Here is a 15,317-nt window from a genome sequence, read left to right as displayed (position 1 = left end):
GCTAGCAGGGATACCCTGCATTGCCCGGCAGGAACCCAACATTGCCTGGTGCTCTTATAACCCTGTTGGCATTTTGAAGAAATCAATTTGATATATTTTATATTTTTGTGGGTGCCAAAACACTTCCCTACACCTACAAAGGAATTGGGTCGGGGATAATTTAATATTACTTTTCACATAGCTTTAAAGGCTTAGACATGATAGAGCAATTAAAAAGATCCAAAAAACCAAACTTTTTTTTTCAAATTAAAAAAATAATGTTTTTTGGTCTAAAACACTCCCAGGCACTTATTGATGAACCTCTGAAAGTTTGATGAAGATCCGTTCAGTGATCTCTCAGAAAAACGATGAAACACACACAAACTGACAGACAAATGGCTCTTGAGATTGTGTAGATAACTGGAGAGTTCATTAAACATCTTACCCTTTGCTGTCTTGAGAAACATGGATGTGGATTGGGTCGATGAGCGGCAAATTTGATTGGTCATGATGATGTAAAATGCTGTAATTTTTTGTCCAAGTTCTGCGAAGCGGAAGGGTTTTGAAAGTGCCAACAAGGCGATTTCTGTTCTTCAATGTTTGAGTATAAAATTAAATTGAAATAAAAAAAAGATTTTAGATGTTGTGGAAAAAGAAATTCGGAAGTTTACCACCATTGATGCAGCATCTATTACACCACCTTATTTAACACGATAATTTAGTTGTTCGTGCCTGTTGTTTGTGGCCCTTATGGTGTCCTTAAAAGACAGTAAGTTCCCTGTTTGGAATTATTTTCAATTTGGTTTGACTGCCAGGCAGACAGAGTAACAATAAAAAGAACAAGCCGGTAGGTGACGAGGGATTTGCTAGGATAGAAGCGCTGGATACGATGCTTTTCATTCTGACCGATCCACCAACGAAGATTCATTGCCAAGACGTATTGGTTCACATACAATTGTTCCTCCACCTGGCAAGATTTTCCTATTGCGTATTTTGCCAACTGGCACTCCTCATAAAAAATGATGGTAAATAGACACCGTATTTTTGAAGGACTACCATTTGAAAAATAATCGGTTTGCTGGTTTGTGCTGTGGAGCCTCGCGTTGCAGATACACACACACACACACACACACACACACACACACACACACACACACACACACACACACACACACACACACACACACGGAAAACCCGATAAACTTCTCTCAATGCTCTTGTTTGACCACACCTCCTTAGCCACACAATGTTTTTCATAAGCCACGCCCACTTTCCTACGCCACTCACACTTTAAATAATAAATAATTGGAGGTGGTGTGTGGGTCGTGGAATCGTTTTCGGTAAATAAATAAATAATTGGAAGTGGTGTGTGCATCGTGGAATTGTTTATGCAAAATAAATAAATAATTGGAGGCAGAGTGTGGGTCGTGGAATCGTTTTTGGTAAATAAATAAATAATTGGAGGTGGGTGTGGGTCGTGGAATTGTTTTCAGTAAATAAATAAATAAATAATTGAAGGTGGTGTGTGGATCGTGGAATCGTTTACGGAAAATAAATAAATTGGAGGCGGTGTGTGGGTCGTGGAATAGTTTATGGAAATAAATAAATAATTGGAAGCGGACTGTGGGTCGTGGAATCGTTTTCGGTAAATAAATAATTGGAGGTGGTGTGTGGGTCGTGGAATCGTTTTCGGTAAATAAATAAATAATTGGAGGCGGTGTGTGGGTGGGGAATCGTTTATGGTAAATAAATAAATAATTGGAGGCGGAGTGTGGGTCGTGGAATCGTTTTCGGTAATTAAATAAATAATTGAAGGTGGTGTGTAGATCATGGATTTTTTTTTCGGTAAATAAATAAATAATTGGAGGCGGTGTGTGGGTGGGGAATCGTTTTCGGTAAATAAATAAATAATTGGACGCGGTGTGTGGTTGGGGAATCGATTTCGGAAAATAAATAAATAATTGGAGGCGGTGTGTGGGTCGTGGAATCGCTTTCGGTAAATAAATAAATAATTGAAGGTGGTGTGTGGATCGTGGAATCGTTCGGTAAGTAAATAAATAATTGGAGGTGGTGTGTGGGTCGTGGAATCGTTCGCTAAGTAAATAAATAATTTGAGGCGGTGTGTGGGTCGTGGAATCGTTTTCAGTAAATAAATAATTGAAGGTGGTGTGTGGATCGTGGAATTGTTTTCAGTAAATAAATAAATAATTGAAGGTGGGTGTGGGTCGTGGAATCGTTTTCGGTAAATAAATAAACATATTATTAGAAATCCACAAAGACAGAAATGCCGGTGATTTCATTTATTTTGGATCCTTTTCACTTTGGTCAATAACGTTTGAATCGAGGAGAGATCGAAGGTGGAACAACAGTGTAGTTCCTTACAAACACTGTATACACACCTTAAATGATGGTAAATAGACACCCGATTTTTGAAGGACTACTATTTGAAAAATAAAACGTCAATGAAAAATCGGCTCGAGTAAAATTTTCTAAATATCTCCAAGTGTTTAATTCCGAAGTCTCATTTCTCTACATTCAAAACTGAAGGACAAGTATTGAAAATACTGTACGTGGTTTTTCGGCCGCTGCACAGCAACGGGTGGTTGCTCGGCAACGAAATTCAAATGTGCACATTCCCAGTATATATTCCACCTGTTGGCAAAGTTTCATCGAAATCGGTTTGCTGGTTCGTGCTGTGGAGCCTCGCGTTGCACACACACACACACACACACACACACACACACACACACACACACACACACACACACACACACACACACACACACACACACACACACGGAAAACCCAACAATAAGGGATATCTAGCATATATAGCGAATCCAACAATCAGAGATTGCAGACCCTCGCCAGGACTGCTTTTGTGTGGTGTATTTTGGGTGGCATTTGTGTACTGGTGTGTTACATAACTAATAAGAGGCATAATTAGAACTGCCACTGAATAACTGCTGGCAGTGATGACTGGGTACCAAGACGTCCCGCTTTGATACAATCCTGCTTTAATCGGACACCTGACCCTGACACTGACCAATGCCGTTTTTTTGTTATTATTCATTATTCAATTGAATTTAGAATGGGATTAAAATAAATTCAATTAAAATCAAATGGAAGACCAAGTAGGTATCGTCCTGCATTGGAGTAATCAGAAGGAACCCAAAAAAGACAAAAGCAAAGATGAAGTCATCAGGAGAAACCTGGACAGGATTCGCATTTCAGCTGCTACTCCTCTACCCTCAAACCCTCAAATCCTAAAACCCATCCAGGCACAGCCAAGTGAGCCTCATTCAAAAAAATAAAAAAATAAAAAAGCCATATCAAAGATTACACAATTCTGGCTGCCAGACCATGTGTCCGATCAAGTTGAAATTCAAAATATGTATTCCCCATCACTACTAAATCACAAATTTGAAGTTTCACGTCGAATGATTAAGCTGTTCCAGAGAAAGCATTATTTAATATTTTTCTTCAATCCAATGTGGCTGTCAAACCATGTGACCTATCAATTATTCTCAAATACACTTGTACACCCATGGCTTGTGGAACACTTGTGTGACGTTTCCCCTCAATCTGTCCAGCCGTTCCGGAGAAGAAGATTTTTATAGGTTTTAGGGCAAATCCAATATGGCTTCCAAACCATGTGACAAATGACACCAGAGGTGTGAACCTTTTGTTCCTCATGGACAGGCAGTCATACCTGTAAAGTTTCACCTTGATCTGTTCAGCCACTTCAGAGAAGATTTTTGAAGGTTTAAAAAAAATTAAAAAAATATATGGCTGCTGAATCATGTGACAGATGACGCCATAATTTTTTTTTTTTCTGTGGACCATTTCATCCCTAAATGACCCTCAAAATTTTTCATACTGATTGGATGTGGCGTTCTTCATATGCAATTATGACGTCATGACAAGGGCACCTAGGATGTCGTCAAAAGCCACACTAATTCCTAATTAGGAGTACTTGCCATGTGCCAAGTTTCAATATTTATTTTCCTTGGTGCAGTTTCAGAATACATAGGTCTAATTTGTTTTTCCATTTTTCCAATAAGGCTGCCACACCACGCGACTTATAACGTCATCATTATCATTCGAACATTCTATATGAGAAGTTGCACCAATTGTGAAAAAATTGTCTCAATCCCACAAGCGGTTGCGAAGAAAAACACGAAAGTTCTGTGCAGACAAACAAACAGACGGACAGACAGATGGACCCAACTAGAAAAACTAGTTGAGAAAACGGACCCACTCCTCTCTGTGCAGGTGTGATCAGAACGAATGCAGAGCCAAAGTACTGTCAAATGGCAAGTTTGTTTTCCGATTCATGTTCCAATTTGTGTTCAAAATATAACATTCAATTGAAATTAAGTTCCTCGAACATAAACTGATGTTTGTAGACAAAAGAACAAACAGCAGAAGTGAACAGATTGCTTAACCCCGTTTTTCGATTCGCGTGCACGGAGTAACAAATAATAATCCATCAATTCAGACCCATCTTCCTCTCGAAAAAATTGTGGAAAATAAATATTCCCATTTATGGAGTGAGAAACAACAGAGAAGAAAACTTGTGTGACAGTATTCGAGTCCGGTTTCTCTTTCCTATCCCTGTGTGGGATGGCTATTTCACAGAAAAAACTAGTTGCGAAATTACAGTTCGTGACGTCATGTTTTGACAGCAGATATGTAAAAGAGGAACTGCATGTCCTGCGGTTAAATCTGTTTGGATGCATCAATTTTTTTCAACTGCTCATGGAATTTAAGATCTGCTTGTGGTGCTGGCTCCAGACACGAAGTTCCGCTTTAGTCTAATCACAACTCAATGATCTGCTTCACTGGCAAAACCACCACGGTGCTTCCTTTGCTCCTCCATCACCCTCTCCGGTACGTTTTCTGTTCACCCTTCCCTTTCGTTCCCTTCTCTCAATATCCCACTGCAGAACTTGGAGCGGAATCTTTGAAAACTTACCTTGTGGTCCATTAATTTTCCGCACCAAATAATCCAACTTTATTCTTCTTATTTTAAAAAAAACGTTTATCAACATCAGTATTCTTCTTCTGAAAAACGTTTCCGCCATCTCGTGTCATCCCCAATTCCATCTTTATTACCCCCATTAACCTTGCTATAGTTTGTGCTTCCTCCCCTCCTACCTCTCCTCCCTCTCCTGGTCATTCATTCCTTTGATGTTTGTCCCATTGTCAACTCTACCTTGCTCTTCCATGAGCTTTGCTCCTATAAAAATAATGATAATGAAACAATCTTCATCGATTCGAACACATGTTTCGAATAACGATTATAGCAACATTCAAATGCATCGTGGTTAAGATGCTGCATGAGTAATGTCGTCACAAACTCTATTCATGAAACCCCAAGTGTTTGTGACGAAAACAAATCACTGTAAGATCGATAATATCAGGATCAAAAGTCAGGGCAATCATGAACCTCATTCTATTGGACTCAAACTCAGGACTTTGTATTTTTTAATATTAAAATGTGTGCAAGCTATAACTGCAGGTTTGAGCCATTTTGAAAAATGAGGCCTCCTGCCACCCCGCACAAAATGATGGCAGAGGAAACCAGCCTCAATAATTCCTCGTATTGGAACATCCATCCATCCATCAGGACCAAATTCTGTGCAGAGCATTGGTGCAGCCTAAACAGTCTCCTTGGCTCATGGGCACAATCATGGACAGGTAACCACTCCAACACAGGATACCAGCAAGCTGGCACTCATTATGCCAACTTTAGAAGGATGACAGGCAGAGTCAACCCCACCGAGTATTAATTCAACATCTGAGTGGGATTTGAACTCAGAATACTACGATCCCAAACCCACCACCCGGATCATAAAGCCAACACTAGGCTTATGTTTTGGAACAGCTTAATAGTAAATAATGACGTGACCTTTTCATTTTCGTGATGCCTCTTTGGTTAGAATCTTCCTCTGCACATCGCAGTTCATCGCACTATTCATGGTACAGTCCACGGCACCATTTGGAATACAGTACCTTTAAACTGACACGTGACCTATCAAGAAAGTGTAAACAGGTATGATGGCAGGTGTCATGAAAAGCACAACATGATTCTACCATTACACCTCAAGTGTTTACGTCTCTGAAATCCATAAGGCCCATCACGCCTGAGCCATTTTAACTCCCTGAAGTTGGATTTTCAAAACTCTGACGTGGAATTAAAGGATCAGATGTTGGTCAGGAAAATGTCATTGAATTCCAGGCACATCTCACATTCTTACCCTGTCTCTGAAATGATCCTAAAGTAAATGAAACACTCTATTTCCACAATCAACCACTGGAAGAGGTCGTCTTACATTTCTGGGCCTAACCATCAGCAAGAAACTCTCCTGGTAAGACTTTGTGTTAAAACGTCCTCCAAAGTCTGGCCTTCTTACAGCCTACAAGGCCTTTGTCCACAGCTCAAATGAATACTGTTCTTCACTCAAGATGGAACACCTGCTTCGTACCTGTCTTTGGTGTGTGATGTGGAAACCAAAGCTCTCAACATTAATGTGGCATCTCTGCAAAGAAACAGGAAGCAGACGACCTGCTACTCTCATCTCAGACCGATTGGTGGCCTTTTTTTTTTTCAACCACTTCTCCTCAAGTCTTCTCCCTCTGCTCTTTCATCCCTTCACCCATCCATCTATCTCCATTCCCTCGAGATCGCACACATTCTTTCAGTCACCCCTCCTTGTAAATCCCCCAAAATAAAGCACAATTTCAACTGATTCCTTCCTCTCTTCTCTCACTTTCAGAACCTCCTTTCAATCCACATTCTTCACTCCAGCCTGCAGGTTGACACAACCACCACCATCTCAAGTCATCCTCCATCCCTCCCTGTAATCTTGACGAACCTCATCAACCCACACATTTACTTGCAGGTTTCTATATTTCATTTCCCCCTCTTTACAACTTATGTTCATTTGTTATGCTTGGTGTTGGCTTAATGGCTAGAGTGGTGGGCTTGGGATCCCAGTCAGGATCCTAGGGTCCTGAGTTCAAACCCTGCTTGGCTGTTGAATTAATACCGGGTGTGGTTGACTTAGCTTGACATCCTTCTGAGGTTGGCAAAATGAGTGCCAGCTTGCTAGTATCCTGTGTCGGGGGTGGTGATCCATCCAGGATTGTGTCCAATAGCCAAGGAGACTGCTTCGGCAGCACCAATGCTCTGCAGAGAGTATGGTCCCGATGGATGGATGGATGGATGGTTCATTCATGCCGTTCCACCCACATGTTGTCCCGTTAGCCACACTCACAGCCTTTTCCCCTTTATCAACTCACTCTTCAATAATTGTTGACTTTGTACACAAAAATATCCCAGTATTTTCCCACCAGTATTGCATGGTGGTGGTGATATCTCAAATTCAGACCAAAATTATCCCAGCATTGCATGCAGGTTGTGATTATAATAATTGTACAACTAACCCTGAATTTAGACTGAATTTGAGATTTAGTGTCCCCTGTCGATCGTGCAGTGTCCTGTAAATGTTATTGACTCAGTGAAAACCAAACTGAACAAACTCAATGTTAAACATGCTGCCAAAATATATATATGACCGTTTTTACAGCCATTTTTCCCTGCTGTGCAGGGGTTGGGCTTTTTCTTGAGGCAATGTTTTTTTTATGGCCGGATGCCCTTCCTGACGCCAACCCTGGTCGCCTCTTACGACACACAGGGATATGGTACACCTATTCTAACCGGGGCATACACCGGGACCAGTACACTGGTACTCACTTCGCCGACCTCAGATGGATGACAGGCTGAGTCAACCCCCTGGTGTTAATTTAGCAGCCAACGGAGCTTGAACTCAGGATCCTGGGATCCCAAGCCACCACCCTAACCACTAAGCCAACACCAGGCTTCCAATATATATATATATATATATATATATATATATATATATATATATATATATATATATATATATATATATATATATATATATATATATATATATATATATATATATAATATTGTCTCCTTTATATCACATTTTAACCTGAACAATCCTACTTATTCCTCCACCTCGATGTTACAGGCAATTGGTGTATGATCTTCAGAAGTGAAGAGTTGTTGTGCGTGAATATACCATTTCCCTTAAATGCAACATCCCCTTTTTTGGTCAATGTCCTTTCCCAAGAGTGTCTCCCATCTCATAAAACCATCTGCCATTTCCTCCGTATGTTGTGAAACTAAAGGGCAGAATGTCGAGAAAAAACAGGCACGACACGAGCAAAAGGCCATTTTGTCTGGTCACTCCCCAGCGTCACGTTTTCATCTGGGAGGGTCAGAGGGATTTTGTATAACGCAAGTCAACGTTGATACAAAAGACAATAGACCAAGCTAATCAGACAAAAAAAGTCCCAAGTACGTTGGGGGTCAGAAGACAGCAGACAGCGGTGAAGAAACCCGTGCTGAGCTGGTGGTCTCCCTAATGAAAGATGGCAGTGCCCTGTAGTCCCTCTAAAGCAGAAAAACGTCGAAACCAGAAAAGCATTGAAACAGCTTCTGCAGATAACCATGTTTTGAAAATACAAACTCAAGACTTTTGAGAAAAGCAGAAACGTACGGTTCGCGCGGCGTACGTTCTGTCGGTTAAGATGAAACCCAAGTCATAACCCTTGTGTTTGGTAAAACTGCAGTTCTGTTACAAAACCTTCAGATAAAAAATGTTCTCAAACTTCAAAATGTGGAACTACATAAATAATTTATCCAGGGTGAGTTATCGTGCGGATGAGGAAGCGATTTTGTGTTTGGCATGACATTCGATAAAAAAAACATTCGGGGCGTTCAGTTGGTAACGGCTGTGTCTGGAGGAGAGATCACCTGATGGTATTTGGTGAGGTAGATACGATTATTGGAAGATTGATTCGAGTCCTTCGTGCTGAGGTATTGATCTCTCACAACTCGTTGCCATCATTTAATAACCAGCACATTGACTTGAAGATCCTCGCTCTGATGAGACATGTTTACCTTCTCTCTCTCCGTTTCATTCCTCATGTTCTTCAGCTTCTACTGCACAGGTAAGTTGTTCGGTGAGCGTTCTGTTTCAATCTTTCCGACACCTGTGCGATTAGTGTTTGTGAGTTCCATATCTGCCTTCCTTGGTGGAATTTTTTTTAAGACAGAAAAATCATATTCAAAAACAAATGATCATTACTCATCATGGCCATGAATTAGTTACTTTACCTGAGCTCTCACTTGCCCTCTATAAACAGGTGAAGTTCATGTCTCAATTGATGTCTCTCACTGGATGTCTCTCTCACTCGTGATATGTCTCACTTGACATATTACGGACATAAACATCATTCGTCTTCCCTCCTCACATCCGATATATTTATTTATCTCTCCTTTTTTAACTTTCGATGTGCATTTCAGTTAAAATGTAACTTCTGGCTTACTTTTCATCCCCAATTTGTCAACCTCATCTCTTGTCATCTCCAGTTCTGTCCCATGATCTTTATTACCCCATTAACCTTTCCTAAGTCTAGAAAGGGTTATGTCTTCAATCTCTTTCCACATTCTCTTCAATCTCTTTCTTCCCTCCAGGTCTTCAAGACAGCTGTTCACCACCACCTCAAATCATCCCCCATCCAAAACTATGATTGTTCTTCATCTGTTAAACCCCACACCCCCCCACCCCCTACAATTTTGCTTCTGTATCCATCTTGTCCACCCCCTGCATTCTCCCCTACCCCTCATCGTTACCCACACCCCTTGTTGGTCTATCTCTGTCTATTTTGTCCTTCAGACTAGCTGTTGGCATTTCCCCCTTCTCCTCTTGCTGTTCCTTTTGTTCTGTTGCGTCCTGATCCATTCTATGTTCTCGCTCTTCCATGAGCCTTGACTGTGTACATAAGAAAGTGAAACATTTTTCCTGCGAGTTTCAGTGATTCCTTCCTTCCTCTTATCCTGTTCATTCATTACCTTGATGTTAGTACCACTGTCAGTTGTACATGGTGACAGTATGTACATGGTGAAACAAAAAGCTTGTCCAACTAGTAAACCTGCACTTGGCCCCTCAGGGTGAAGCTCATGGTCACCCAAAAACACATGCATCTGAGCCTACACTGCCAGAATGTATGAAACAACTATATGCGGTATATATTATGTATATGTACGGTATATAGCACTCGTATGGTTTGTCAGAGGAGCTGGGTTTGATTCCTGGTCAGGCCTGTAATATATAGACATATATGTATATATACTAGTGCGTGCCCGTAGGTGCGTGCCAGTATGTGCAGTTTCGTTCCTTCGCTCTCGTAAATGACGACTGGATTGGGGCATTTTTTCAATTAGATCAGACCAACCGTATCATAAATAGCCATAACTTGGGAAACACCTGGGAGACATACTCAGGTCCCCAGCGTCAATTGAGACGTCATATCAAACGAAGAAGAAGAAGAATTGTGACCCCCCCTCTCTCTCGCCCCCCCTCTCTCCCCCCTAGTCTCGCCCCTCCTCTCTCCCCCTCCTCTCTCGCCCCTCTCTCTCGCCCCTCTCTCTCGCCACTACTCTCACCCCCCCTCTCTCGCTCCATCCTCTCTCCCCATCTCTTGAATTATGATTCCCCCTCTCTCTCACCCCCTCTCTCCCTCCCCTCTCTCGCCTCCCTTTCTCCCCCTCTCTCCCCCCCTCTTCCCCCCCTCCTCTCTCCCCCCTCTCTCTATAAATGTATTCATAAATAATGTCTACCAAGCACAACAATTAATTCAAACCTTGGGAAAAAACAGCTTTCAAACCCTTGGGAAACAGCTGAAACGGATGAAGAACGATATCAAACCTTGAAAAGGCACATACTCAGGTACCCAACGTCGATTGTGACGTCATAACAAACGAAGAAGAAGAATTGTGACGTCAATGGTGCAAAATAAAAATAAAAATTAATACACATTGTGACGTCATTCGTGACGTCATAGCACCGTGTCTTGTCATTGGTTGACAGACGTTATTGGTCATTATTGGCTGACAGACAATATACAGGTCGTTATTGGTTGACAGACATTGGTCATTGTATCACGTTATTCTTTTTATTACTGCCAATTATTGTGCTATTATTATTAATATGCTGTTATCATTATTCTGAGATATCTTTGGGAAAAAAATGGCATGATAAGGTGGAACGACACTTCAGCTGCGATATATATACACCTTTCCAACACTGAAAAAAGCAATAAAATGGCCGTAACTTGGGAACCGCTCGTCCGATTAATATCAAACCTTGAAAAGGCACATCCGCGGGTCCCCGGCAATATTCCTGGCAAGTTTCAAATAGATCGGACTGGCGGTTGCCGAGAAACGGCGGTCGCAGACAGACAGACAGACACACACACACAGATTGCTGGAATTATAGATAGATATATTCTATTCTGAAGAACCATTCTCTGTTGCAGAGTGCTGGTGCTGCTGAAGCATTTTCTTGGCAAGGGTTATACTGGGTGGTTTGTCATTGCCTTCCCAGCAGTTGTTCGGGCAGCAATTTGTCATTTGTTTAGGGTGCCTGCAATATCTCACCTACTCTTCGTGAAGGGTACTGTAGAATCTTTAACAGCCACCAACTAATTCTCACAGAATGGATGCTGGCTTAACACCAATCCAAGGGATGGCACACACATTGATGAATCACCTATGAAACACCGAGATTCTGTGCAGTACCAGAACACTGTAAGACTCATTTGTCTTTTACGCCACCTTATTTCACAGGTAAATTAGTTATTCGTGCCTGTTGTCCTTTAAAATGTCTCTCAAAACAGTTTCCTGTTTGGAATGATTTTAAATTTTGTTTGATTGCCAGACAGACAGACAGCGTTTTTTAAAAAAAAAAATTTAAAGCCTTACTCCTCTCTCTATGTGCATGCGCACTCAGGACAAGATTCCGTACATTCTGCCAAATTCAGAGCCAAAGTACTACGAAAAATCAGGTTCGTGGTCAAAGTATGACAATAAATTGAAATTAAGTTGTTCCTCAATCATAAATTGACAAACAGACAAAGTGAACCAATTCCTTTACCCTACTTTCGCTTCATGTGTGCGGAGTAATAAACGGTGGGGGAAATCACCAGGACGTTGATCAAGATGTGATAACCACAATGGGAGGAAAGACGAAACTGATGTTTCAGGCAATTAACCCTTCATCAGGTAAAACAGAAGCCTTGCTTACCAGTGGATAGCATGCATACCTCACTCATTGTCTTGTTGATTTCCTCCATTATTCTACCTATCCACCGATGCAGATTGACAGTATTCTTCACCAGCAAGTAGTCTTCACTCCTTAACCAGTAAACGATGGGAGAGATAAAATAAAAGATGGTAAAGGGTGTGTGTGTGTGTGTGTGTGTGTGTGTGTGTGTGTGTGTGTGTGTGTGTGTGTGTGTGTGTGTGTGTGTGTGTGTGTGTGTGTGTGTGTGTGTGTGTGTGTGTGTGTGTGTGTGTGTGTTTTCGCTTGTTTGCTTCCTTTTTCTCGGTTGTGTTCCCCGTCCATTATTTCTTCGTGCTCGCCAGATAACCCCCTCCTCCTCATAAATGAGGGTGAGACTACTCAATGGTTGTACCTGAGGAACAGTTGACGTTGTTCAGAGACAAAATCTGGTGAAACTCTCAAAATCCAGAATCACTTCTCACCTCCCTTTGTTCTTTTTTTCCCTCGCCTGTGGACTGAGACTGAAGAGAATGTGAAAGTTGAAGAGAACTTCTGCATTCTCTTCAATCTCCTTCTTCCCACCAAGACTTCAAGGGAGCTGTTCACGACATTCTCAGATCATCCCCAGTCCAAAACCATGATCTTTTCTACCGTCAGTAACCTCCCAAAGCCCACTTACTTCAAAGTTTCCAGTTTTTCCTTCCTGACAATTTACTTCTGTATCCATCTTGTCCACCCTGTGCATCCTCCCCTACCCCTTATTTTGCCCCAATCCATTATTTCTCCAAGTGTCCCTCTATTTTGTCCCTCAACCTGTTGGTGTGTTTCTCCCTCTCTTTCTACCGTTCCTTTTGTTCCTTTACATCCTGATCTGTTCTGTGTTCAAACTCCTCCATGAGCCTCGACTTTGTATTCACAAACAAAAAAAATTTGACCATTCTTCCTGCAGTGAATGTATACTGGTATACACCAACATTGCAGAGATTCTACCATTCTCTAGCAATGAAAACACATTAAGAGGTTCATTGATTGAACACCTTTCTGAAAAGGCAGCATGACCACAGCCTCAAACTACTTCAGTGCCCCCCCCCTCCCACCACACACACATACACACACAGTTTTCACATACTATAAATTCTCACGAATCGTCATATTCTGATGAAAAGAGAGGTTAATGGTGCAGGATCAGAGGAGCAGAAAGTTGCTAGGTAGAGAGCTACAACTTGTGAGGTAGAGAGCTACAACTTGAGAGGTAGACAGCTACACAACTACTTCCTCTTTTTGGAATGGTACCAAGTAACAAGCCATTTTGGTATCCAAAATTAAGTGCTAACAGATGCCATCGAGACCTAATTACCACCCTACCCTCTTGTAGTACGGTGAGCAATATATGATGCAACACCCTGCTAGCTACATTCACTCATAAACCTTCTTACCCTCATCTGCCTCCCCCTCTTATCTTGACTGTGGAACAGTCTTCTCAAGTCTGTTGTCTCCAACTCTTCCCTCCGGGCCATCCGGTCCCTTCACTATCTCACGATCTCTCCAATGATTACCTTTGAGCCTTACCATGCCCCCTCTGAGACCTTGTCTCACCCTTAAACCTATTTTTGGCCTCTCCTCTTGCTGTAGTTCATACATCCATGCATTCTCCTCCACCAAGTAAAGGATCCTTAGGAATACAACACCAGTATGTCTACTTTGAGAATGGAGATAGCATTTGAGACAATATAATTGGAAAATAATGAAGTATAATGAATGCAACCTTGGTAAGGAATTAATGTGATTATAGGGTAAAGTTATCAAGGTCGAACCTTTTTAATGAAAGTTATATCGATGATAAATAAAATTGACCTTCCACAAAATGATTTTCATCCATTTACACTCATCCTCTCAACTCTTGCTTTGCATTTCCGAGCACAATTTATGTTATGTAGGAGCCGCCATCTCTCCTCCTCTCCTGAAAAACAACTGCAGTTCAATGGGGGTGTTAATCTAGGAAATTCTAAAATTGAAGCGAACTTTAAGGATCGATTACAGTCGATATATATACCTCTAGGATATATACTTCTATATACCATATGCGATATATACCACTATATACCATGTACAGAACAATATCTTCAATGTTATCAACATTAAGGATACTTAATTATCATTTCCAAGAGTTGACAGCCAATCAAAACCTTTCAAACAGATCATGATTGTCATGGAGGATCGATTTTTATGGTTGAGGCTGAACAAGACTCATTTCAACAATAAGCAAGTCCACAGATAAGTCAGAATAAAATGGATGGTGGGTGATTGACAGAGTTTTCAGGCCATGCAGAGGTGCAGATTGGATCCCTTACATTGGGAACACATCAACTTTGATGATCGATGACTCTCAGAGTCTCAGCAAGAAAGACCTTCATAGAGTTTCCTAATTTGGAAAAGTATACCTGGAGAAACTGTCCATCCACTACCAATTTATAGAGATGGTGAACATCTCAGACCATGTTCCAACAGAGGTCTTCTCATCACCTGGAAAACGAAGTGGTCACCTGCATATCTGAAGAGGGGATTCGGGAGGAACTTGTTCTCAATTTGACGTAAAAATGGAATTTTCTTGACACTTCAAGTACAGAAGCTGATGGAAGAATTTACCTTCGATATTGATTGATTGATGACCAGAGCAGGCCAAACTGATCAAGATGGTCCTGGCTCTGTCAGGTGGGCAGCAGTTCAGAAGCTAGGCCTGGCTCGGTAATTTGAATGTGTGATCAGTGGATGGGAGAGGAGTCGAGGTGATGGAGATGATGCAAAGGAGGAAGTTGGAAGTGTTGTGTGTTCAGGAAACAAAATGGAAAGGAGACAGGGTGAGGAGGTTGGTAGGAAGATACAATCTGTTGCATGTGGATGGCGATGGAAGAGTAATGGCATGGGAATAATAGCATCATAAGAGATCAGAAAGCAGGTGGTCAGAGTGGAAAGATGGGAGGGATGGATAGTTATGACATGCATGGTGATAAGTGGCAAATGGTTTGGATTGTGTTGGTATATCGGCCTCAAACGGGAAGGACTGGGGTGGAGAAGCAGGATTTCAGGGACGCACTGGAGAGGATGATGGGAATGGTTAAGCTGGAGGTGATGCTGTGCATTGCGAGGGACTTTAATACGCATGTGAGAGTA

General features: G+C 41.6%; 1 protein-coding gene across 1 annotated transcript in view; it reads left to right on the top strand.

Annotated features, from left to right (window-relative positions):
- LOC147011556 (uncharacterized) overlaps nt 1-15,317 on the top strand; it is a 242,962-nt gene that overhangs the window by 185,199 nt on the left and 42,446 nt on the right. The window lies entirely within an intron of this gene.

The sequence above is a fragment of the Eptatretus burgeri genome, chromosome 15 (assembly GCF_056783735.1).
Source record: "Eptatretus burgeri isolate ZD-2024b chromosome 15, Ebu_testis_v1, whole genome shotgun sequence".
In the NCBI taxonomy this organism is placed as follows: Eukaryota; Metazoa; Chordata; class Myxini; order Myxiniformes; family Myxinidae; genus Eptatretus; species Eptatretus burgeri.
Note: the sequence above shows the minus strand (reverse complement) of the source record. Positions and strands in the feature narration are given on the sequence as shown.